Genomic DNA, 27,875 nt, shown 5'->3' with positions numbered 1-27,875 from the left:
TTTGAGTTTTATTCGTAATGTAAAAATCAGATATTTAGCATTTCATCATTAAAAAGAGTCACGGAAAATTAAGTCTTAAAGAAATAAAATCCAAAAAGTAAGTAACTAAAAGCATTGTTTTTGGCATCAGAAAATAGATGCTAATTTTAGCGATTCCGATACCAATCCCCACAAAAAGTTTTGATTTATTCGATTCCCGATTCCAATTAATTGTCCCAACACACACGCAAACATATGTCATCCACATACAGTACTGTTTCGCTGTTTCACAGCTCATCAGTGTGGCTAGACAGGCAACTGCCTCAAGCCAGGATCGAAACCTGACCGCCCAAATGACAGTCCAGGCTTCTCACCATTACGCCATACAGCTGCTGCTGAGTGGGTAATGAATTAACGAGGTTTGGCCTCAAGGGTTTGGGTTCGATCCTCATACTTACCTACAAAAACATTTTTTTTCTAACCCCCCCCCACCCCCAGAGTTTCCACACACACCTCCAAACACCCGAGCAACGCCGGGTACCCCTCGCTAGTTTATATATATATAAAAGGCAAACTGTGTGTGACTATTTCGTGTATGTCTCACAAAGGCTTTTCTCGCACACGCTCCCGGGGGGGGGGGGGGTTACGATCGCTTCGAATTGTTTATATACCCCCTAAATAATATCTAGGATTTCGGAACGCGGGGTCGCATCTAGATTTATTTACACCGATTTTTACAAAATTATTGCTATTTCAGCCCGTCTTGTGTTCGTTCAGCTTTTTTGTATAAAATCGAACTAATTCAAAGCTAAGGCAGCGTTCTCGGCAATCACACCGGGAAACGTCCAGAAGCAATCAGCTTTGATCAATGTGGGGACAAACTCCTTATATCAGACAGTTGCTATTCAATCTGGACAATGGGGAGCTGGTTTCCCCCTCCCCAACATCTTGGGGAACCAACCAGCCGAAGTTGGGTAAACAAAAATTAAGTCCGCTACTTCTATTTGACCTCATTAATGAGGTCAAATAGAAGTAGCAGAGTTAACTTTTATTGCGGCCACGTGTCAATTCTGTTTTTAATACTTAAATAAATTCAAACGTGTTTCCGTTGTATGTTGCGGTGGCCCAGTGGTTAACGTCGCACTTTTTTTTTTTCACATTTTAATTTCCAACTTTGCCTCAAGGGTTCGGGTTCGATCCTACCAAAACTTTATTTTTTTATTTTAACCCCCCCCCTCCTCCGGAGTTTTGATTTACCCAAAACTACACACACCTCCAAACACCCGGGCAAGACTGGGTACCCCCCGCTAGTCTATATATATAAAAAAGCGAAAATGTGTGTTTGTATGTCTTGCAAAAACTTTCGACAAAGGTGATGGATTTTCACGAGTTTGGTATCATTTTGAAGCTCGACATCTTGGACGACAAATATCGAAAAATTGAGCAAAAACATTAATTCCTTTATCCTTAATGGCTCTCTTTTTTACAGGGAGGGGTGAAAAAAAAATGGTATCTTCATGACAAGATGGCTTTACGCATGCGTCAATACGCGCAAAAGACGTTGTACATTGAATTCGTTTTAAATGTTATAAAAACCGACCTCTATATAAAACCGCATCTATAGCATGATGGGTTAAGTGACAGCGTTGTTATCTAAAGATTTCAGGTTCAATCCCAGTTATCAGATATGCTTTTTTTTTTTCTCCATTTCTAAACATTTAATATTGAAACGAGGTTATTTATACCATTTTTTTTTTTTTTCGCTTTTCGCTGTTTTTTTTAGGGGGGGGTGTTTATCTGATTTTTCAAAAGTTTTACTTCCGTCTGCCGTTTTATTCACTTTGTTTTTTCCGATTTTTAAACAAAATTTAAACAGTGTTATTAATTTGCTTAATCTTTGCCCCACCCCCACCCCTGCAAACACCCGGGCAATGCCGTCCTTTTTTGGGGGAAGGGGGTTTGTTTTTCCGATTTTTTTAAAGAAGTTTTACGTTCGTTGGCTGTTTCCTTTTGTTTGGGTTTTTCCGATTTTTTAAGAAGTTCTTTAAACCCCCGCTACACACACACCTCCAAACACCCGGGCAACGCCGAGTACTCCCGCTAGTTATACAAAAAATAACATGCGAAGCTTCTTCCCAATCAATTGATTTGATTATTAAAAAAAAAAAAAAAAAAAGTGGGGGTATTTCAATGACAGTAAGAATATGGGAGTGTGAAACATTCATTGCTTATCATTCAATCCCAAGTAACGTCGGGTCTCCTTGTTATATATATATATATAGCAGAACTGGTAAATAGTAACACTTGAAGGTGCTCACTACTATTGCAGAACAAATATATATATATATTATAATTTAACTTGGACAGAAGTCAGACTTCTGTCCAAGTCTAACGAAGTTACTAGATCGTTGATACAATTCGGTAGCGGAAACATGTAACTGAACAGATAAAACGGTAATAAATTATAAGAAAAAAAATTTTTAAAAAATATAAAATATATATATATATATATATATATATATATATATATATATATATATATATATACACACACACACACACCGGTTCTCATCAGATTACCAAAGTTAAGCAATATTGAGCCTGGTTAGTGTCAGATGGGTGACCATTTGGGAATGCTAGGTGCTGTATGTGCTTTCCGCTTATCTCGGCATTGTTTCCAGTTGTCCTGAACCTCCACTTACCACTAACAACACCGACACAAGAGAGGTGTGGTCATAGATTGCGCAATTCATGCCCCAAAAGTCCATGCACAGACACCTTTACAGTGGATATCCATAGTCTGCCAAAACTGAAGGAAGCTACTATATATATATATATGCATGTATATATTTGTAATGCTGTACTTAAAGCAAATTTATAATTTAAATTCAAATTTATATCTTACTCTATTTCTTTTCTATCTCTAACCCATATTAATTTTCTTATCAATTTTAAATCCAGACCTTTTATTTCAATTTTTTTCAGATACATCTGCCTTACTTTTAATGCTAGGTTTATTTATGGTGTCTTTTAGATTTAATAAAAACCCTTTAAAATTTGCTGACGAGGAGACCTCGTTTATTAAAAAACTATATGTAATAATTATTGTCCGTAACTTGATGTCTACCACAATAAGAACACGGTTTTCCGAAACGATCGTACAGATAATTGATTTTGTTGTTGTTCCTTCTTGTGAAACTGATTTTTAATTTAATTATAATTTGATTTTTAAATTTTAAATTATCAATCACATTTCTTAATATTGAATTAGCTCTAGGATATTTACCTATCGAGCTTATTATATATCTAAATTACAACGAGCACTTTTTCTTTCCTGTATTTTAATGAAACTAATAATTTCACTGTTACATTAAAATACACTCAGCTCTTTAGACTATTGTTCTAATCTCCTTTAAATATATATATATATATATATATATATATATATATATATATATATACACACACACACACACAGATAGATAGATACATACACGTGTGTGCCTAGAGGAAGCTGAACGACATTCAACTAGTAATTAAGAGTAGAAATACCTGCAAAAATACAGCAACAAACAACATATTTCTGCCCGGAAGTTACTGAGACTAATAGGCCATATCACTGTCGCTCTTCACAGATAGAATCTCAGTCTTTCACTGGCAACGCATTCCCCGTCACCAACAAAACAAGAATAACATACTCCAATACACCACCCCAACACACATACACACCAGCCAATCCTAAACAAAGCCATATTTTGGAGCCTTGTCAGTAGATAATATCCATTTCTCCAAATACAACTTATCAGTTGGCTACTCCGAAGCCGCCCTCCCTCTTCGTGTTCGGTTTCTTTCTTATTTACATAACATATGATTTAAGACTCCGATACAGACTAGACAAACATTGTTAAACACATTTTTATGTAGTGAGCCACATTTGCAATATTCACAGCCACATGTATACGAAAATGCGTTTCGGCGCCACCACGGTTTTTACGTCGGTGCCAAAATCAACACAGTCTAGACAATTTTTATGACCTTTTTCCCTATTGATTGTGGCATGATGTTCGTCTCGTGCAGTTCTAGGAGGTCCACTCTGCCAGGCTTTGCCTTCTCTCTTTGAGAAAGGGGTTAGTTTATTGCTAATCGTCTATTAGTGTTAGTCGCCCAGTGTCTGGTATTCTGCTGAAAATGGAAGTTTCTAGGAAATATAAATTCATATGCAATTCCCAGTCAGCGCACATCCCGATTAGGGGAGATGTCTGTGGATGTATGTGTGTGTGTATATATAACTGGTAATACCACTTTCGTGGTATTCGTCAAGCATCTATTTCCAAATGATCAATCATCTTGTACCGGCCAGAATCAACATCACTAAACTTTGATATAATGAGAATCAGTGCGTCAACATAATAGTGTGTGTGTGTGTGTATATATATATATATAAGTGATGGGACGATTCCAATATTTTTCCCCAATTCCGATACAATTACTGATTCCGATTCTTTATAAATCTCTATTTAATTATAAGATTGTTAGTTTCCCCTGATTTTCATAAAAAAATAAATTAAAAAAAAATAAAAATAAAAACAAATGTTAAATATACAGATATTTTCCTAAACGTCAAAATACATTTGTGGACGATGATCTATCGATTTTAGCTTTACTTACAGTTTATAATCAATAAATATTTATTATTTTATCATTATTACTAGCAATGGAAGATTTTACTTTAAACAAAATCAAATTTTAAAAAAGACAATTAAAAGAATCGTCTTGGCATCGGAAAATAGGCATCAATTTTTCCGATTCCCCCAAAGCTTCCAATTCCGATTAATCGTCCAAACACACACACACACACACACAAACTTAGGGTTTTTGTGTACTGATATTCATATTAAAAATCCTTTTTTTTTATGATCTAAAAAGAAAATACAACTTTGTTATATATGGATCATTGATTTGAATCTATCTGCTAGTTTGCATATTTTTTTAAACATTCGTTTAGATTAATTCCCTATTAGTTTTTTTTTTTTGTGGGATGATCATTAGTTCACTATTATATGTAATTATATTCATGCAGATATTCTACATGATTTATACTTGCATAATATTTGCGTAAAAGGTTTATCCTTAACACAAAACTTTATATATATATGTTTAAAAAATTTTGCCTACCAAACGCCTGTCCGTTTTTGGTCTAGACATGAAACTTCATATACAGGGTATTTGAACCCATGCAAAACTTTATATTTAGGTTTTAGACAGGGAAAATCAGTGCAAAAGTGTGAAAAAAAAATTTTTTTTAATGGAATTTGCTAGGTGAAGGTTGGACAACTGCATTACAAATATGCATGCATAACGTAATAGCTATTGGTTTATGTTTTAATTTTTAGCCTCGCAGCAGACATGTCTTCATAGCTCAGGCATTAACATCAAAGGAAAAAGTACATCGTAAGCTAAATCTTTTGGATTTGGATTCTCAGTGGTGACGCACAAGTCTTTTTTTTTTTTTTTTCAATCATTATATTATATTGCGTCCAATATAATAATAAATACGAAATCTGCATTAATCAAAATATCATACTTTAGCGTATTTTACAACCGCGCAATCCTAGGCGGTCTGCTAGTGCATGCATATAATACGTAGATATCTAATTCATTTACTTCTAGTATTAACAACCCTTTCTCATATGAAGGTAAACTAGATTAAAATTTCGTTTAATGGTCACTAAATGAACAGACCGAAGTTAGGGCTGTTAAACTAAAAAATTGTTTAGTTTATATTTAGTTTTTAATAAAAATTGCTCCAGATAAGACATGAAGTCACTTGATGTAAAGAGCTACTAAAATTTAAAAATATTACTTCAACGCCAAAAATCAGTCAACAATAAGTGCAGGATTGATAAATGTTGACCCAGAAAACAGCAATTCTTCCCCCTTTATCAGAAATATCACTACTGGAATATGAAGACTAAAAAATGAAATAAGTGAATATAATGGCATATATATATATATATATATATGGTTATTTAATGTCAAAAATGAAATGGAAAACAAGTGAAGCATGCATGGTCCCGGTGAATGCACAGTGAACGAGGCATAAAAAATGACTAAGTTCAACATTTGCCCTCCCCCCTCCCCATTTAGCACCAAAGTCCCCAGAGGATGTCAAATTCTGGTGAAAATGAACAAACGGTGCAGTTTTAGGCCTTAACATATGCAAATTTGAGTTCTGCATCATGCAAAAAAAAAAAAAAAAAAAAAAAATGACTGTCCATCATTTGCCCCGACCCATTTAGCCCCAAGAGACTCCAAGGCTTTAAAATATTTAAATTGGAGTTCCGCACCATGCAAAACTGCTATATAGACATCCACAGAAAATTTGACAAATATGGTAAAATAGTAATATTTAAAAAAAAAAAAAAAAAAAAAAAAAAAAAAAAAAAAAAAAAAAAAATGGAGTCTTTTTATCAGCCCTAAAAGAGCCCCTGGGGCACACCCAAGAGTTATCACGAAGTATAGGCAAACAAAATTATATAGAAATCAGTTACAACTTTTTAGAAAGTTTTATAAAATTGCAAGACATCAAATTTTTTTTTTAATAAGCACAAAAAGGTCAATTTTAGCCATTTTAACCCGAACGGCACTGAAGTTTTCCCGGAAAGTCCGTTCAGTTACTTTTTTACTCATCATGTTTAATGTTTGTTCAAAATTTCAAAAAATTTCAAGGTGTAGTTATTAAGAAGAGTGCGGACAGATGAACGGACAAAGGTGAATTTACAGGTTCACCCTACTTTTTTCGAGGTAAAAAAATAAAAATAAATAAAAAAAGACACAAACTAAAACCAATGCTGGACTAAAAAAAAAAAAAAAAAAAAAAAAAAAAATCTTGAGTCATTTTAATAATTATCTGGAAGGATTGTTTATACCTTTTGAAACGGTATTGAATTGCGGATCATAAAATCAGCTAAACCAGCATGCAGGACACTTGCGTTATCTAGGAAGAGAAATAAATACCAAAAAGGCATCTAACGTCACAAGATAAAAAAAGAAGAAGATAAACAAATGGAACAGCTAGATGATAAAATGGCACAGGATGGAGGGGAGAGGAGTTTGAAAAAGTTCAAGACTGATTGTTCTGAGATGAGTCGCAGAGAATTCCTGAGAATCACAAGAATGGCATCCCTTTATTATCTTCCGTTTATTTGGATCAGCTAATGGTAGCCGTAGTAATGCCAAAGACAGAGAATCATCGTATCTTTCACTTTCTCCCCACCAGGCTTCATAGAGGAGTTGTCATGGAAACAGTTGCACAAACTCCAGTAAATACAACTCAGCCTTTCATCACAATCATTGCCTGTGTTTCTTGTGAGCATTAGTCAACCATAGTGTAAAGTTTTGACCTTCGACAACAAATATGTAGAATATCCATTTGAAATCTAAATTTGAAGTCTGCGCAAGATTAAAAAAATATATTTTTAAGATGTAGTCATTACATGCTGTGCAGTTTAGCGATGGAAAGGTGTCAAAACTTTAGTGCAGCGAAAATACTATTTCAAATCGAAACCCCACAGACCAACAAAAACGACATTTCGAATCCAAACCCGACAAAAATAACATTTTAAAATCCAAACCTGACAAAAATGGCATTTCAAATCCAAACCTGACAGACCGACAAAAATGACATTTCAAATCCAAACCTGACAGACCGACAAAAATGATATTTCAAATCCAAACCTGACAGACCGACAAAAATGACATTTCAAATCCAAACCCGACAGACTGACAAAAATGACATTTCAAATCCAAACCTCACAGACTAATCTTTTCTAAAATCTAAAGAGTTGTTGCATATCATTAAACAGCAAAAGTAGAAAGACTGTTGGAGAATTGAGAGTGAAACTTGGTGGTTAAGGAAGATAAAGACTGAACTTTATTTGAACTAAATATGGTTGGATTGCAGAAACAAATGAGTCTTGTTAACGTTTAAATGAGTGCATATTTTTAGGTGTTCTCGGCCAAAGTCTCCTTAACTTTTCATACAATTGTTGAACCTTAGTGCTAGTGATGGGATGATTCCGATATTTTTCCACCTTCTCCCAATTCCGATACAATTACCCTTTCCGAATTTTATAAATCTCTAAATATTTAACTATGAAATTGTCATTTTTTTTCTAATTACCGTAAAAACACATTAAAATGTGCATATATTTTTGCAAACATAAAAACATTTTTGTCAGGTTCCCAAAATCAACAGAGATTAGACCATTCCTGTAATGGTCCGGTCTCTGTTGATTTTGTGATGAGAGTTTAGTTCTGTGCAGTTCTAGAAGGTCCACCCTCCCAAGCCGTGCCTTCTCTTTGACAAGGGATTAGTTTATTGCCTAAGGCGCTTTCACCAGAGAATGCTGATGAGGCTGCCCAGGCACTTTTTACAGGTCAGAGTGCCCCATCCTCTAGGGTGCTGACTTCTCAATTCCACTTTCCAACCCTGGTGTTGGAGTTCTTGCAGTGGGTTGGTTGTTGGTGGTTTTTGTTTTACGGCATATCCACCTTTTTCAGGTTATTTAATGCCAAATCTAGTTATTTTGAGGAACGATTTTTAATGGAGTACATTTTTTTTTTTTTTTTTTTTAAGTCAGATTCTATTTAACCCATAGTTGGGACCCTAACAGGTACTACCTCCCTAAGGCCCGCAAGGTGGGGCCTCACCATCGGATATAGTTTTAGCTCATATCCAGGACCTCTTGCAGTGGGAGAGAACTAAATACCCTAAGTGAAAATGTTTCCGTAAATTGGATTCAAACTTGGCACACTCAGGTTGTCAGTCCGTATCATTAACCACTTAGCCACTGCCTCCTCCCCATTGCTGCAGTTGGAATCAGGCAGTGAAAAACCTACACTCTTGTAGGTTAACCAAAAGCTGCGACCAACAAGGAGGACTTCATGCAGATCAGATAATCTGGAGGCAAAATCTTTGTGATCTATGAAGAAATCAAAAAAACAAAAAAAGCTCCAAAATTGGGGCCTCATCACCTATTTAAAGTCGTACCTAATACCACGACAACTATGGCCATTCCCTAACTCAACAGAAACTTGTAAAGCATGTTTTTATAAGATTGGGGATTACACAGTTAATTACATCCACGTTCGTCGTTAAATAAATAAAACGCGTTTGATCTTAGACTAATTAACACAACGGTTTATCGTTTGATTGGTGAAAACATTTTGCCAAATGCAATTAAATCTGAAATATCTCACCGCATCGATGCAACTAGGTTAGTTTATAAGCACTTGCGCACAGCTATAATGATCGTAAAAAGAGGGTTAAGTGACAGAACGAACGTTGCCGTTGGCAGAATCACTTGAGAAATCAAAGTCTACTTTTGACAAATACAAACAAAATTACAAAAGAAAAACGAGAAATTTGGAATGTTGCCTAATTAAAAGAACGATACTCCCGCATGGAAAGGAGTACAACAATATCACGCACGTCCAATTATCAGGAAGCGCTTTTCCAAAAAAGTTGAAAAATTTACAATACATTATCTTCGTCAAAAATCAAGCTTCCTTGTTTGATGTTTATCAATAACTAGCAGGGGTGTCTGGCGTTGCCTGGGTGTTTGGAGGTGTGTGTTGAGAAGGAAGAAGAAGAAAAAAAAGTAGTAGGCAGGCAGGCTCGAACTCAGCACACGAAGGCAGAAAAAAAAGTGAAGGCATGTGTAAGGGTGTTAGTTGAGCAAACAAAACAAAGGAAAATTGCGAGCGCAAAAAAATGGGAGTAGATAGGCAGGCTTGAACCAGTACCGCAAAGGAGGAAAAGTGAAAAAAAAAAAATCTGATGCGTTAGCTGTTGCGCCCATCGCCAAACTGGAAGTAACGTAGGTTTAAATTAAGGCTAGACAATCGAAAAGAAGCGACGACTTTCAAAAATATCTGAAAAAAAAAAAAAAAAAAAAAGTGACCCCCTTCCTGTAGAAAACTGCCCAGTTAAAGGTGAATTGGGCCAATTTTTCGATATTTGTCACCCAAACTGTCCAGCTTCAAAATGATACTGATCTCGTGAAAATCTGTCGCCTCTGTCGAAAGTTTTTGTGAGACACAAACAAACATACATACATTTAAACAGACAGGTGAGAATGTTTCACACTTCCAATACTTTTATTGTCATCAAAATTAGTGAAATCGCCCATTCACCAGTCAAATCAATTGATTGCCTTCTCTAATTGGGGATCCACCATGGTGCACTGGTAATAAGCTTTGCATACCTCCCCACTGACTTCGTCGACAATTCATTGTAGTCTACATTGCACTGTAGAGAATGTACTGTTGATTTTATAAAACTATTTTCGGGTTTTAATTAAAATGCAAAAGTCAAGTATCATGGTTCAATTGTGCTCTAAACAAAAACATTCATTTTGAACACATCCTACTGTTGATTGTACATGCAGAGTCTTGTTTATGCAGTGATAAAACTTCCCAAATGCACTTTTGATGTTAGGCTGTATAAAGCGTTAACTTTGGTCAAGATTGGTTCATTCTTTAATGGGATTTCCTGTTAGCAATTTTCAATACTTATCAGATATATTCAGATGTTTGTTTTTTTTTTTTTTCTTTTTATTACATTTTCACCCACCCACCCCAAAAAAAAGGCACAGTGTCACTTTGATATGAGGGATATAAGTTGCAGGGATAGTAGAGCAGCAAGATGTCTGTTCACATTATACTTAAACTCCTGCATCCGTACCATTGAGGAAGCAAGAACCCGGAAGAGGATTCCAGACTTTAGCAATTCTGGTGAAGAAACTTTGGTATAATTCCATACATAAAAATAGATTTGGGAGGGAAAGCTCTGATGAGCGGGAACCACATTACAGACCACATCTACCACTAATGAAAACCAAAGAGTCGTTGCATATCATTAAACAGCAAAAGTAGAAAGACTGTTGGAGAATTTGGAGTGAAACTTGGTGGTTAAGGAAGATAAAGACTGAACTTTATTTGAACCAAATATGGTTGGATTGCAGAAACAAATATGAGTTTTGTTAACATTTAAATGAGTGCATATTTTTAGGTGTTCTCGGCCAAAGTCTCCTTAACTTTTCATACAATTGCTGAACCTTAGTGCTACTGATGGGATGATTCCGATATTTTTCCACCTTCTCCCCATTCCGATACAATTACTCTTTCCGAATTTTATAAATCGCTAAAGTAGAGTAGAAAGCTTTCTTATATCTAGGGATCTCTACTATGTAAGGGTGAGACTTTGCTGCTTGTTGGGTTTGACGGGGATGTTTTCGTCGAGGAGGTACAAGAAACTGAGACATGTGCATGCGAGTATTAGGGGTTTTTTTTTCTAAACAGTTTATTTCTTGCAAGTAAAAAAAAAAAAAAAAAAAAAAAATTACTTGAGCCGAGATCGAAATGAAAACCTGGCGACAACGAGTCAAGTACAATTAACATTAAATCAGTTTTAAAAAGTTTTCAAACCTCGTGAAACAGTTTATATAAGCAGATAAAAACCCGATGACCTCCCAAGAACCTATTTTTCAATTTTGATCCCTTAGCAACCCTTTTCTATTGATGAAAACCAATAAAAGTTTTTCTCGTCTGAATACCCTATATACCAAATTTCAAGTTTGTAGATGAACAATTCATTTTGTTGATCGGTTGAGAGCTGTCCTCTCTCACACACACACTTTATATTTATATTTGCAGATCATGATGTTATAATCATTATGACATTTAAAAATAAATGTTCAAATTTCAACGATATTTTTCACAGTGAAGATTGGCCGTGAGGTTTGTTCCTTGCTAATAGAGTTAAAAGGTGGCTTTGTGACCGTGTTCGAATCTCCCGACCGGCAGTAATCATGTCACCCTGCATTAATGATTCCTGAAAGGATGAAACACTAGTGTCTGTAGGTATTTTAATATATATATATATATACACACACACACACACACACACACACACACACACACACACACACACCCTAGTTGAAGTAAACGTCCCTAATGATGCTGGCCTTAAAGTAGAGAGGGAGAAAATAAAATACCAAGAACTTATGTACGACATGAAAAGAAACTGGAATCTTAAGGAGTTATCAATCATACTAGTCATTATAGGAGCAACCGGGCTAATGAAAATGAATTTCAAAAACTGGCGAATATACCCGTTGAACCAAGTGCAAAAGAAATACAAACAATAGCACTTCAAGGGACGGTTAGAATCTTAAAAAGATCTCTCGGTTGAAGTAACTAAACTAATGGGAGAATATTTTCCCTAGGGATGGGTCATTCTACCGCATGTCAAACAAAAACCATAAGAAAATTAAAACAAAAGGGAAAATGGGCAGTCTTGCAGTTAAGTCCCGGCAAAGTTCGACAACTCCAGAAGGTTCTTACACCGTCAAATCACGAATATTACAAATTATTAGTCTTAAAATAAAAAAAAACATGTGTAATTAATATAAAAAATATTTTAATATTGGAAGTAAGCAATTGATTAAATAAAGTAAACGAACAAAATATACATTTTTATATATTTATAATTATTTGTTTAACAGAAAAATGAAACAATTTTTTACAAAGTGTATTATTGTCTTAACAGAAAAACGAACAAAATAAAATCTGAAGTAATGAACCACGTAACAAAATAAAGTTTATATTTACAAAAATAAAACTTTGAAAATTAAACATTTAAGTGTATTGTCTTATGATTTTAATAATTCGTGGAAATGTGTGTCCTTTCTCACGCCGTCTCCACAACTCTTCCATTGAATGTTAATGGAACAAATTTTAATTTTTTTTTTATATTATATTTTATATTAATTACATATTTTTTTTTATTTTAAAACTTTAATAATTTATATTTTAAAACTAATAATTCGTAATATTCGTGATTTGACTGGAGTTATCTCCCTTTGTCATTTCTAAAATTCAAACAATTTTTTTATTTTTTTTAATCCAAGATGGCCGCCTTCAACGCGCTCTCATAAAAACGTGTTTTTTCCGCTGTAAAAAAAGAAACTACTTGATGAAATTAAGTGAAATTGTTTTTTTCGGAGAACTGCATTCTATAACGGATACATACAATTTAAACTTTTTTCGATATTTTCATTTTTTAATTTCTTGACTAAACTGTATAAGCTCCTTTCATTTTTTTTAATGTCTTAACTAAACTGTATAAGTACCAAAACTTTAATCGAGTTAGCAGATGAAAAACTGCCGCCATCTTGTTTAAATCGAAACGAAAAATTACCTCCTTTTTGAAGTCTCCGGTGTCTTACGATCGTTTTCAAATTCTGTTTTTATTTTCTTTAATAAATAATTTTCTACTTTACCGATTTTTGCAATTTTTTTTAATTTTTAATATAATCATCTTAAAAATACGAGGAATACATAGATACCATTGTTTTCATATAAAATTCAGTTTTACGATTTCCGAAATTTCGTCCTACTAGTGTAGAAGCGCCTTCAATTTTTAGTGTACCTTTTGAAACGTATAAAATGTTTAATATGAAGGTTTGGTAGAAAATTGAAAGTTCACTGATAGCGACCCACGGACACAAATTTGGAATAGGTGCATGTGAGCAAGAAAATTAATTCACGCCAAGGATTTCTAAATCATCTCACAGGAAAATGATAATTTTGATCTCAGAATCGTACCTCAACCAACAAAAATAGCATCTTGATAATTGGTGACAAAAGACTTCATATTTTAAGAATTTTTTTATTATTAGCACGTGTTAAGTAAAGAGTTGTCTTTCCTTTGCCAAACATTGTGTGCGTGTGTGCGCGCACAAATTATCGACAACTAAAAAGCTAATTTGACGCTTCTACACTATTAGGACGAAATTTCGGAAATCGTAATACCAAATTTCACATGAAAACAATGGTATCTACTTATTCCTCGTGTTTTTAAGATGATACCCAAAAATTACGAAAATCGATTAGGTAGAAAAGTATTTATTAAAGAAGAAAAAAATACAATTTGATGAAAACGATCGTAAGACACAGGAGAGTTCAAAAGGGGGGTAATTTTCCGTTTCGCTTTAAACAAGATGTCCGCAATTTTTCACCTGCTATTACAATTAAAGTTGTTTTTTGTTTTTTTTAATAATTCAGTAATATTCAGGTAAATTCGACTGCATAATTTGGAAGCTACCGTTGTAGCTTATTAGAATTGACAAAAAAAAACAAAAAAAAGCAACAAAAAAAAAAAAAGTCAGTTGAAACCATTGCTTTTTAACTATTATTGTATTGTTGCTGGCATTTGCAGTTACGGTCTCCTTGAATTGTCTCCCCTTTAGTGCTCTTGGTAGTAAAATAAAAGGAGACGCCTTACAGCCCCTGGTAAGGAAACAAAGGAGACGCCTTACAGCCCCTGGTAGGGCAATGAGCCAAAGAAACTGTTGAAACTCCAAAGGATAAGCAGGGCTGGCACATATACACTATTCAATCATTATTTGCCTGAGGAAGAGAGTTGATCATGTTCTACCTAATGCAATTTTATTCCCAAACTACGGTCTTTACCCATATGTTGTAACAAATCTTTGTTTTAAATAAAAGACTTTTTGAACACTCATTTTTAGTGGGACACAATCAACAAGAGACACCAACATGCCATATGGAATCGACAAGTTGGAATCCTGTCAGGTGTATTTTTTGGATTATTCGCACAATATGTGGACCAATATAACCTGTGACCTCTTCAGGTGTATCATATCGAACTTGGAATCTTTATGTAATTTCAAACGAACCCCTTTAATACATGAGGGTAGTTTGCTCTCGTTCCATCAGCTTGTATAAGGTAGAAGTCTTAAGTAATTCACAATTGTATTCTTCCAGGAGATTAACCATCAGACTTTCCTCAAGCTCCTATCTTTACATCACCACTCTAATCCCCATCTGGCATCAATTGAAATGAATGGTTCTTGTCTTGGGGAGGCTCCATGTTTTGCCAAGCTTCTGGGATTGACCTTTACTCCTGATCTGAAATGGAACACATGCATCAAATCCGTTGCCAAGGCCGCTGGAAAAATGGTAGGATCCTTCTCCTGCTCCAGTAGATATCTCACTCCTGATGCAATTCTCTACCTATATAAAAGCCAGGAGAAAGTACTGTTGCCACATCTGTTAGAAGCAGCTTATCCTGCCTTGACAGAGTTCAAAATAGACTTCATAGCTTAGTGGGGAATGCTCTTTTCTCTTCCCTCCATTCTCTTTCCCACTGAAAAGATGTTGCAAGCCTTTCTCTGCTTTATCGTTATTTTCATGGTATGTGCTCGTCTGAGCTCCAATCTATGGTCCCTCCCCTTGCCAAACTTTCACAAAAAACACTCGTGTAGTCAATATCAATAATTTCTCACACTATCTGTGCCTAAACCTAAATGTACATTCCATGAACAAAGTTTCTTTCTTAGAACTGCACGCCTGTGGAACGCTCTTCCGTTTGTCTTCTTTCCAACTGAATACAATTTGTTTTCAAGTCCAATATAAACAAGTTCTTGATGAACCGTCCTCCTAAGTAATCCAATTTACAAAAATTTCCACTACTTACGCTATAATCCCATTGACTACTGCACACCCCTTAACCATTATCTTCGAGTGGCCTCTGGGCCTTGATAAGTGGTGACTCCTATGTAAAAAAAAAAAAAAAAAATGCAATGGATTCAACTGAATTTGAACACCACTAAACAGATTCCATAGTCTCGTGTGCATCCATTACACTAAGCACCTCATACAAAATATATATTTTTTTTTATGTAGTCGCTAAAATCAGTACATATACGCGTAAATATGGTCGTAATGTGCTTCCATACTTACCGACAGGAAAGCAAAGATCAAAAGGGTTAAGTGTGCAAGGGTCATAGATGAATATAAAAACATATCTCACATCTGTCACCAATGAAATGTTTTGTGTTTTTTCTGTGTCAAACTTGAAGTTTGAAAGAAAAAACAAAAAACGTTCAGATGGAAGCATTTAAAACTAAAAAAGATCTTGCGGCTAAAGAAATATTTAAACTATTTTAAGAGCAAGAAAGAGAAAGTCATTAAGCAAGTGGGTCATGCAGTCATGCACACAAAAAAAAAAAAAAAAAAAAAATTCTTGTCTAATTCAGATTTTGTTTTCGAGTTATTAAAAATAAAAGATTAAAAAAAAATAAAAATAATCTGTTCAAAAAAAAAAAATACAAAAAGCAGTAAAAGCAAAAAAAAAAAAAAAAAAAAAAAAAAAAAAAAAAAATTTTCCAGCATTAAATGGAATATATCTCACAGATGTACACAATTTCCGGGTTTGTATTACTGTACACAGATTCGAAAAAGTTGTCAAAAAACAAATATATAACAAATAAATGTTATCAAAGGCAAGATAAGTTACTTTTCTGCCAAACTGGATATATTTTTTGTGTTTTTATTCAATGTAACATATTTATTCAGCTCGAAAACATAGTGTTTACCGATGTATTCGAAAATTCAAGATGGCGTCTCACACCCTCTTTAACACCGTAAGTATAGAAAAAGGTGTTATAAATAAAAAAAACTATACAAAATACTATTAAAAACCCGCCGAATATATGTCAACCTATGTCACGGTAACATATTGAGCGAGTTTTTAACAGTATTTTATCCGGTTTTTTATTTATAACATCTTTTCCCAAACTTACCGTGTTAAAGAGAGAATAAGACGCCATCTTGAATGTTCCAATACATCGGTAAACACTGTATGGTTTTCGAGCTGAATAAACATGTTACATTGAATAAAAACACGAAAAATATATCCAGTTTGGTAGAAAAGTAACTTATCTTGCCTTTGATAACATTTATTTGTTATATATTTGTTTTTTGACAACTTTTTCGAATCTATGTGTACAGTAATACAAACCCCAATTTCCTATATTAACACATATTTAATTTGACTAAAACATACACATGCAGATACATGGCATACACACATATACGACACAAATACATAGACATACATGACACAACACAAACACACATGATGTACATATCTTAAAGGTTTCCTTCAGTCTTGACAGACTATGGATATCCACTGCATGTGAAACTTTTTGTGGCAAGAGTTGCACAATCTACAACCACGCCTCGTTGCTTAACTTCGATGATCCGACAACATATACATACATACATACATACATAGATACACATACATACATCACACACTTGTACACTAAAACTAAATGTTTTTATAAAAAAACAAATCTTGAAATATAGGCCAGCCTAAAATTAGGAGAAAGAATTAGGAAAACTAAGGTGGTCCAGTGTGCAAGTGCCTTTCATCTCTTAATAATTTTCTTTTGACCCCTGTCCTATTCAACTACTCCCCCCTCCCCCGTCATACACACACTTAAACCAAAGAAAATGAAGGGGCTAAAAACATGACCTACTTCTATGAAAAATGGCATCACACAATTGACTCAGCCAACAACAATTCAATCAATAAAACAACAAAGAATAAAAGAATCCAATAGAAAAGGAAAAAAAAAATCTTTGAAAAGTCTTTCAAATAAATTTTGAACAACTTGGATCAACATAGAAAAATATTTCAAGTCATCACAAATTTAAGCATTCACTGTGAAGAATTCTTTAGATTCATTGCGTGCGTGTGTGTCATGTACCTATTTACAATGCCTCCCCACGAGGACAGAGTTAGACACCAGGGTCGTTTTTAACGTGGAGAAAAGGTACAAAAATAAACAATTGTCTCAGTCGTGAAGGACTGCTCCTTCACCAAAAGAACAAGAAATGGAAGTGCAGCATCTGAAGAACAGATACTACACCTTGATCTTGGCCAATGTTTAACAAAGTTGTGTTTTAGAAGTTGAACCTATTTAGCATTTAAGCTGACAAACAAAATTTGAAATAAAGAAATTTTCACATCTTAGGACGCAGCATATATGTATACTAGCTTTGCCCGGGCGTAAAATACATATTTTGTTTAGATTTAAAAAAAAAAAAAAAAAAAAAAAGTATTTGGGTACCATCAGTTAGAATCGAAACCGAAACTGTAGCATTCAAAGCTGTACCGACGTAGCACGCATATAAACTGATTACAAATAAAAAAAATAAACTTAGATTACTGTACAAAATGTAGGGCTATTTTTTTTCAATTTTTACCCAATTTTAACCCCTTAAAAAACAATTTTAACCTCTTAAAAAACAATTTTAACCCCTTAAAAAACAATTTTAACCCCTTAAAAAACAAGTGTAACCCGATAAAGGCCCATAAAAGAATGGCCGATAAAAATCCAATCATTTGAGGTCCCTAATGCCGGTCTGCGACTTGTAGCTTTAGAGATTCTGAAAATATGGAGACAGACATGTAACCTTTTAGATATTAGATGATTGTTTAAACAAATATTCATTCAAGCATATAAACCTATCATTAATCAGGTACGGCATGAGGGTGATTGCTAAAATGTTTTTCAATCCAATTTTCATAATTTTTTTTTTTTTTTGTATCAACGTCATCACACACAAGCCGTCATCACACACAAGTACGTCCAAGGATGGAATACTGCTGCCATATCTGGGCAGGAGCTGCTAAAAACAGCCTATCCTGCCTTCACAGAGTACAAAATAGACTTCGTGGCTTAGTGGGGGATGCCCTTTTCTCTACCCTGCAACCTCTCTCCCACAGAAGAGAGGTTGCGAGCCTATCCTTATTTTATCGTTATTTCCATGGCAGGTGCTCGTCTGAACTCTAATCTCTGGTCCCCCCTCGCCAATCTTTCACGAAAAACATTTCCGTCTAGCTGAATCCACTGTGAAAAATTTCCCCCACTCTTTATATGTGCCTAAATCAAAACGTGGATTCCATGAACAAAGCTTCTTTCTTAGAACTGCACGCCTGTGGAACTGTTCCGTCTGCCTGCTTCCCACCTGACTACAACTTGGATGTCTTCAAGTCCAACGTTAACAGATTCCTAATGAACCGCCCCCTTAAGTAAACACTTCATTAAATCTCCACACTAACGTACTGTACTTGCAATAACCCTTATCCCTGAGTGGCTTCCGGGCCTTGATAAGTGGTGACCACCGTGTAAAAAAAACAAAAAAAAAACACACCTTAACTTGACGCATATAAGTTTGAAAGTATATGCAAGTATGGTGACTTCTCGTACATGCTAAAACACAGTATCAGATCACTAGTCCACCAGCAAGAAAGAGAAAAAGGAATAGACAAACTTTTACTGCGACTGAAACTTGAATCAATGAAAGAATTGCTGCCTAAATATAAAGATTATATTCTAATGTGGATTGACAAAAAAGCTCTTAGAAGCATCTGTAAGAAAATTTGAAAAGTTTTAATAAACAATCTTTGAAAACATGTTAAGATGCAAAAATTTTTACTTTTTTTAAATTTTTTTTTTTATTGATGTTTATTAAATTTGGATAGTCTTTTTCGTTGAGACTGAGCAGATTATGTTGCATGCTGTAGTGTAGATAAAATCTCTTTAGGTTCTTTTAGACATGGTCGTTCTGGTATAAGGAGAATTGGCTAAGAAGCTCTTAGAAGCATCTTTAAGAGTTAAAATTTTAAATAGAGATTTCATCCATGCAACATCATTTGCACAAAGCCTTCATATAACGCGAGTTGCAAAAAAAAAAAAAAAAAAAAAAACTTTTTTTTTAAATTTTTTTTTTAATTACATTTTCACCCCAAACAAGGCACATTGCCACTTTGGTGTAGGGGGCTACTATCAGGGGAAACATCTACTGGGGTACTATGTAGGGATTAGGGTAGCAAGATGTTGGTTCACGTTGCACTTGAACTTATGCATGTCAGTACAGTTGGGGAAAGCAGTGACCTGGAATGGAATTCCAAAGTCTAGCTGTTCTGGGGAAGAAACTACTGGAGTAGAAAGATCTTTTATATCTAGGGATCTCTACAGTGTGGGGGTGGGATTTTGCAGCTTGTCGGGTCTATCGAGGGTGTTCACATCGTAAGGGCACAAGTGCTTGCAGTTCATCAGAGCATTCACCATTATAATACTTGTAGAACAGGCAGAGGGATGCAACGTTTCGACGATGGAACAGAGGCTGAAGTTTAGATGCCAGTTTAGGGCCTATCAGATTTGCGACTCTTTTGAACCCTGTCAAGGAGCGAGAGACTAGTAGCCGATGCACCAGCCCAAATATGACAGCAATACTCCATACATGGGCGAATGGTGGCCTTATAGAGGTACAGGATACTTCCGGGTGTTAGAAGTTTTCTAGCACGGTAGAGAGAGCCCACCTTCCTCGCAGCGGCCCTGGCAATGCCCTCCTGATCAATATTTTACTATCCGAAATCAAGAAAAAAAGTCTTTAGTTTAAACAATATCATGATTATTAATAAAATATTTACATCTTAACATGGTTTCAAAAACGGTTTATTTGTTTAATCAAAATTTTTAATCATATTCTTTGCATACACATGAGTCGCAATATCACTTGAAAAAAAGTCTTGTGCTCAAAATGGTGAGAGTATTTGAAATTAGAAATCAGTGTTTTACTAAAGCATTGTTTTTTTATAAATATATATATAATATATATAATTTTTTTTTGTTTTATTAAAGCATTGTTTTTTTTTTAATCTATAAATTTTTTTTGTTTTACTAAAGCATAGTTTTTTTTTATCTATAAATTTTTTTGTTTTACTAAAGCATTATTGTTTTTTTTTTTAATCTATAATTTTTTTTTGTTTTACTAAAGCATTGTTTTTTTATAATCTATTAATTTTTTTTGTTTTACTAAAGCATTATTGTTTTTTTTAATCTATAAATGTTTGTGTGTATTGATATTCATATTAAAACCTCCATTTTCTATTTATTTAAGAAAATAAAACTTATACACGGGTTGTGGAATTATAATCATCTGCAAATGATCTAGCTAATTTGCATATGATTTCAAACATTCATTTTAATTCCCTATTAGTTTGTTCAGTTTTTTTTTTTTTTTGTAACATTTTTTAATCATTACTATATATTAAGTCCAGTATAATCCCCATATATAATAAGAGCGGCACAGTTTTCCCCCTCTGCACCAAAATACCATAGGTTTGCAACAACAGATGCCACATACAAATTTATTATGTCCTATTAGTCACTACATTATGTAACTTTACAGCTCCTTTACAGACATATTTAGGCTCCATAATAAAATCGTACATTACATCCTAGGAGCGACATCATCATTATCACCATTACATTAAAAAGGAAGTAGTTCCCATTTTTCCCCCTATTCCATAAGTCTTCTGATGACACCATTCTTCACTGCATGAATTTATACTTTTCCCTACTTTCTTATAGAATAATAAATCCAAAATCTGCATTAAGTAAAATATATTTAAGCATATTCTATGACCAGGCAATGCCGGGTGGCCTGCTTGTATGTATATAAAGACTGATTTGGCTTAGGATGCTGTAATGGTGAATTGAATATGCAAAGGAGTTGAAAGCGAGTAATATAAATAGATGTTAATTTTGGTATACAGTCCAGTTTGAAATTCAGCTCATCGGAATAAGTACCGAGGGTCATGTAAAAAAAAAAAACCAAAAAAACTTGTGTCTAACAACTAGTGATAGAAAATAGATTTGGATTTTAACGACTATTACAGTCCAAGTCAATAAAAAAAAAAAAAATTCATGTTGACACCAGTTCCTGTTAGATCACTGAAGTTAAGCAATTTTGAGCCTGGTCAGTACCAAAATGGGTGACCATTCGGGAATTCTAGTAGCTGCATACATATCCAGTTCCTGAATCAAATTGAATTTGGCAATTGTACTAGTCTGGGATCGATCCGGAATTACAATCTTATCCGGAAAAAAAAAAAAAAAAAAAAAAAAAAAAAAAAAAAAACGGGCCTAAATCAATAAGAAGCAACCCATGCTACTAAAGTTTTTCCTGTTTTTCCTCTTTCCAGAAAAGAAAACATTTCTCTGTAAAATGTGTCTTTACTCCCTGTTCTGATGAGAAGTATTTGGTTTCGAAATGCCATGGCCTAAAGAGATTTCCCTATCCCTAAATATTATATTCCCTTTTGAATTGATAGCATAATAAAATTTCATTGTAAATTTTTTATCCCTTTGTTATCTTAACTTATACACTCAACCAGCTTTATAGAATATGTGTGTATATTCATAATACAAGTGAATGTTAAACGTAAAAAATAATATACATGAAAATATTTATAAAATGTTTGCTGAATAGGTGTGGGAAACTGGTATATGAACCTGCAGAATAGATTTCTACATAGGGGTCAAGGAGTCGGGAGTCAGTGTTGAAGATATCAAAGGAGTCAGAGTCGAACTTTACCATCTGACTCCGCAGCCCTGGTTGATAGTGGAGGACCTATTTTAGGTTGGAGACACTTTCTTTGTGGTCTTTTTCTTCTGCGTGGTGTTGGTTTTGTGTTGATTATATTTAATCACATTGATACACCGATTCTCGTCAGATCACCAAAGTTAAGCAACATTGAGCCTGGTTAGTACTAGATGGGTGACCATTTGGGAATTCTAGGGAATGTATGTGCTCTCCGCTTATCTCTGCATTGATTTCAATTGTCCTGAACCTCTACTTGCCACTGGTATTTAACAACGCTGACTCAGGAGAGTCAGCAAGTTTTAAAATATTATCGTTACAGGATTGTTGACAATAAGATCTTAAGGGTGAACAAAAGACGTATGCAGCAATATTCCCTTTTTTACTAGTTTTTAAAAGCTTTAATGGCAATATAAATATTTTAAAACAGTTTCGGAACATTTAAAGTATACAGGTCAGTAAAAAAATCTGATTTTTATTGGGTTTTGTGATTGTTATTTGCATATTTTGTTTATTTTCGATTTCTTAGCTGTTACTTATTGCAGGATTAGCCATATTTCAAAGAAACTATTTCAAATGAAAGTGTGCTTAATACCTGTCTGTGGAAGCCAATAATCAGAGATGCTTCCCAGCTGACTACAACATGGTCGTTTTCAAATCTAATGTAAAGAAATTCTTGTGGAGCCGTCATCTTAAATAATCAAACCCTACCCAAGTTCCACAATTACAGATCATCACAACGTTGGCTCAGTTTATCTGACATTTACTGACCTTTATCCTCGAGTGGGTTTGAGGCCTTAAGTGGTGAACTAGTATTTTACACATGTAAAATACTAGTTCACCACAGTACTAGTAAAATGGAATGTGCTCTAATGTATTCGTTGCACTTGTGCCCCCCCCTCAACGTTCATATCCCCAACAAATCCACTTAGCAACAAAATCATACCCTTTCACTGTTGAGGTCCTTAAATGCCACAAAGCTTTCTACTCTTAATAGTTTATTCCCTCAAACAGCTAGACTTTGGAATTCCCTTCCTGCTACCCTCACTGTACTATACAGAAGTTTAAATGTAATGTAAACCAACATCTTGTTAATCTTTCCTAGGCATGGTTCCAAATAGTAGCCCCCGCCTTACGTCCAAGTGGCGATATGCCTTATTAAGGATGAACACGAGTAAAAAAAATTTTTTTTTAAATTACGATAAAAAAAAAAAAAAAAAAAAATTTATTTTTTAAATTAAGAGTAAATATTTATTTGCTTCCCACCAAAGCAAATTAGGCACAAGACCGCTTTTAATGTGGGATAAAAACCAGCTCCCCTAAAAGCAGGCAAAGAGGGGACACTCTGGTTACCAAAAATAATAATTGTCCCAGTATAGAAGGTCTCCCCTCCATTGACTGGTACAAATTATCTAAAGTGCAGCATACTACACTTTGAGGTATTTATTTGCTCCCCCACCGAGCAAATTAGGCACAAGGTCGATTTTTAATGTGAGGAGTGAAGGGGAAATGGGGACCAACTCCCTGGGGAGTAGAGAAGCTGGATAGTGACAATTGGTATGAAGGGTTGCCCCTACATTAACCAAGGTCTTATATGTGGGGTTTCCCCCACATCTGGTCTTTGCTTGCAGTATCTGCCGGAACAGATACTACACTTTGATCCCGACCCGAAGGCCAAGAACAAGTCTTATAAAACTGAGGGGGGGGGGAAAGAAAACTCACTATTAATATTTTAATTTATATTTTACTTTCGGTACGATATCTGATCAAATTAATATTTAATAGCTTTTCTGGTCGGCCTTAAGTGTAGAAAAAGGAGATAGTAAGGGAACCTCAGGCGATCGACTGAGAAATACTAACGAGGCTCAATTATACTTACCCCTTTTGCGTTATGGAACTAGATTCACATGATAAAACTAGCCTTGTGCCTAACTACCGCTGTGAGTGGCAGATAAAGAATTTTTTTATATATAAAACAAAAAAAAAACTCCATCCAAACTTAATTTTAACAAAAGCAATAAAAAAAAAAAATGATTTGTGATTAATTCATTTAAAAACATGGTGCTTCTACAGAATTGGGTCGAGATTTTGTAGTCAATAAATGGAGTTTTCAGATTAAAAAAAAAAAAAAAAAAAAATGGTTTCCACTTTTTTTTTGTCGATTCTAATAAATTACAATGGTAGCTTCCAAATTATGCAGTCGAAATTACCTGAATATTGCTGAATTATTAAAAAAAAAAAAAAAAAAAAATTTAATTGTGTTAGCAAGTGAAAAATTGCCGCCTTCTTGTTTAAATCGAAACGGAAAATTACCTTCCTTTTGTTTTCATCAAATTCTATTTTTTTTTTTATTTTCTTTAATAATTTTCTACCTAATCGATTTTCGTCATTTTTGGATATAACAGTTTTCATGTGAAAGTATCATGAGTTCCGAAATTTCGTCCCAATAGTGTAGAAGCGCCAAAAATATTTACAGTTTTGTTATTACTCCCCCCCCCCACCCGAGACACAAAAAAAAGGGTCGGTTTATTTTCATTTAATTCAAGGGTTGAAAGAAACAAAAAATTATGAATGAACGAGCTGAATGTGTGGTCGGAAAAAAAAAGGCCAACTGAACTACTACTACTAATGACCTGTAATTTCTTTTAGAGTAAATTACACAGGGCTGAGTGATCCTTTCAGGGGCCTAGTAGTTACACGGCACACGCTGATTCAACGTCCAAACATGAATAAGATGCAAGGGAAGTGGCGACGGTGGTGGCGGAGGGGCGGCTTTTTATCAATGAGAGAATAGAAGTCTAGGGTAGAAAAACAGCTATGGTTTTATGAATGAGTGGGAATAATGGGAGTCAATGAATAATAGGGAGATTCGTAGTAATTGAGTCGGGGAGCATAGGTTATAAAAAAAATAGAGGGGTGGCATGATTAAGGATTACATCAAAAGAAAAAATACTTTTGTGTCATCTGCTTTTTTTTTTTATTTTTATTTTTTTTTTTTTTTCAATCTATGTAATTATATTATCAGCTGGAAGAGCCGACGTTGCTCGGGATTGAACGAAGATCACTAGAGTGTAGCTTTTTCACGATATTCATTACATACTATTTTCTTTTTTTTATTGCCCTCCTACTCCTCCTCAGCATTCCCACTAAATATAGTCGGAAAAAGCTGAAATGTTGGAAAGCACTCTGGAATTTGCGTCGTATCCATCTATATCTATAAACGTGAAAATAGGGGGGAGGGGGCCCGCTAAGGGGTCAAAATAGAAAAATTGGTAGTTGGGAGTTATTGGATTTTTATTTGTCAGTTTCACGGGGTTTGGAAACACTTTCTAAAATATCGTGCCATATTTCTGTTCACTTGCCTCACGACAAGGGCAGAGTTTGACACTAGGTCGGTTTTTAATGTTGGGAAAAATCCAGCTCCCAAAATGGGACACTTTGAATAGGAACAAAAATAAAAATTGCCTCAGTCTAGAAGGATTTCTCCTTCTCTGGCCGAGAACAGAAAAAGCATATGGTACTTGACTGTCTTTAGGTTTGGGTTCGACCTGACTATTTACTTTTTTTTTTGTAAGTAAAAAAAAAAAAAAAAAAAAAATACTCGCATGCACATGTTTTTTTTTTTGTTTTGTTTAAGAAAATTTAACGTTAAGTTTAATATCGGGAAACGCACCTATAAAAGTGTGTGTGGGAGAGAGAGGGTGAGTGAGAGAGAGAGAGGGTGAGTGAGAGAGAGAGAGGGTGAGTGAGAGAGAGAGAGGGTGAGTGAGAGAGAGAGAGAGAGAGGGTGAGTGAGAGAGAGAGAGAGAGAGGGTGAGTGAGAGAGAGAGAGAGAGAGGGAGGGTGAGAGAGAGAGAGAGAGAGGGAGGGTGAGAGAGAGAGAGAGGGTGAGTGAGAGAGAGAGAGAGAGAGAGGGTGAGAGAGAGAGAGAGGGTGAGAGAGAGAGAGAGGGTGAGTGAGAGAGAGAGAGGGTGAGAGAGAGAATGAGGGTGAGAGAGAGAGAGAGAATGAGGGTGAGAGAGAGAGAATGAGGGTGAGAGAGAGAATGAGGGTGAGAGAGAGAATGAGGGTGAGAGAGAGAGAATGAGGGTGAGAGAGAGAGAATGAGGGTGAGAGAGAGAGAATGAGGGTGAGAGAGAGAGAATGAGGGTGAGAGAGAGAGAGAGTAAAATTCTTAACCTATATACTCAACAAACTTTTGATCTACAGACTTAAAAATTAGTATATAGGGTATTCACACATGTGGGAAACTTTAATTGGTTTTCATCCGGAAAAAAAGGCTGCTAAGAGGTTAAAAGCAAAAAAAAAATTTTTTTTAATGGTATGTGGAGGTCGAAGTTTTATCTGTCACCTGTTTCACAAATGAACATGCTTGAATCGTTCACATGACAGATTCTTTGTTAAAAAAGTATGAAAACACTGTCCGGGTTTTGGTTCCGATCTCAGCTAGAGTATATATATATATATATATATATATATATATATATATAAAAGATTTGAACTGTTTAGAAAAACCATAATACTCGCATGCACAGGTCTCAGTTTCTGTATGAATTAAAATATATTTATGCATATTTTACGACCGGGAAACGCCGGGTTGCCTGCTAGTATACATATAGTTTTAATTTCAGTAAAATCGGATATACAATTTGAAGTTTTACAGTGGTGTTTTTCCTCTGGTTAACTTAGAGGTGGAGGCACACAGACATTCGGCATCTAAAGGGTAAGGGTATTTATTTGCTCCCCCACCGAGCAAATTAGGCACAAGGCCGATTTTTAAAGTGAGGAGTGAAGGGAACTGGAGACCAACTCCCCGGGGAGTAGGGGAGCTGGATAGTGACAATTGGTATGAAGGGTTGCCCCTACATTGACCAAGGTCTTATATGTGAGGTTGCCCCCACAAACCACTTCTATTGTCCTCCTGGGAGAGTTTTATACATCTATTATATTATAGAAACTCAAATCGTCTTGCTTGGGCGTTAGAAACCGTGTATCCTGTGTACAACTTCTGGTTTGAAAAATTCTGTGCATGCGTAATTAAAGAAAAAGTCATGAAAACTTTTTTTTTTTTTTTTTTTTTTAATCGACAATTTTTTTGCGTTTAAAATATGCAAATAAAACAAAACTAAATCCCCTTTTTTTTCATCGGCATTTTATGAATTTTATTCGCATTTTTCATTGCAAGTTAGAATCGTTTTCAAACAATTTTTATTTAAAAAAAGAAACAATAATTTGAATCTAATCCGAGATTCTTCAGGAAATGCCACAAATGTTTTTACTATACGATTCTTTTATTATAAGAAAAAAAAAATTTTTTGATCATTTTTTTTTAACAGTTTAAAACTTTAATTTCATTTTTTTTTTTTCATACTACAATTTGAGACGCTAAAAGAACCACAAAACATTTAACACTAAAAAAAAAAAAAAAAAAAAAAAAAAAGGCTGATATTTGGAACATTAATCAATGTTCCAAATATCAGCTTTTTTTGTTTATTTGTATTAAATAAAAAAATCATTCTAAATATGAATAACTGAAAGTTTTAAACTGTCAAAAAAAAAAAAAA

The 27,875-nt window shown here is 34.6% G+C and overlaps 2 protein-coding genes across 5 annotated transcripts in view; one reads left to right on the top strand and one right to left on the bottom strand.

Moving 5' to 3' along the window:
* The window catches only part of LOC145283848 (uncharacterized), a 334,049-nt gene that overhangs the window by 262,853 nt on the left and 43,321 nt on the right, over positions 1–27,875 (top strand). The window lies entirely within an intron of this gene.
* LOC145283849 (uncharacterized) overlaps positions 1–27,875 on the bottom strand; it is a 71,049-nt gene that overhangs the window by 13,051 nt on the left and 30,123 nt on the right. The window contains exon 1 of one of the 2 annotated variants that reach the window (XM_080132961.1): positions 3,532–3,625. The exons of the other annotated variant lie outside the window; for it this stretch is intronic. The gene's annotated coding sequence lies outside the window, so the exon portion shown is untranslated. Of the gene's footprint in view, positions 1–3,531; positions 3,626–27,875 lie in introns of those variants that run through there. 2 annotated transcript variants of the gene reach the window in all.

The sequence above is a fragment of the Euprymna scolopes genome, chromosome 8 (genome assembly GCF_053919585.1).
Source record: "Euprymna scolopes isolate OS-2025 chromosome 8, ASM5391958v1, whole genome shotgun sequence".
NCBI lineage: Eukaryota > Metazoa > Mollusca > Cephalopoda > Sepiida > Sepiolidae > Euprymna > Euprymna scolopes.
Note: the sequence above shows the minus strand (reverse complement) of the source record. Positions and strands in the feature narration are given on the sequence as shown.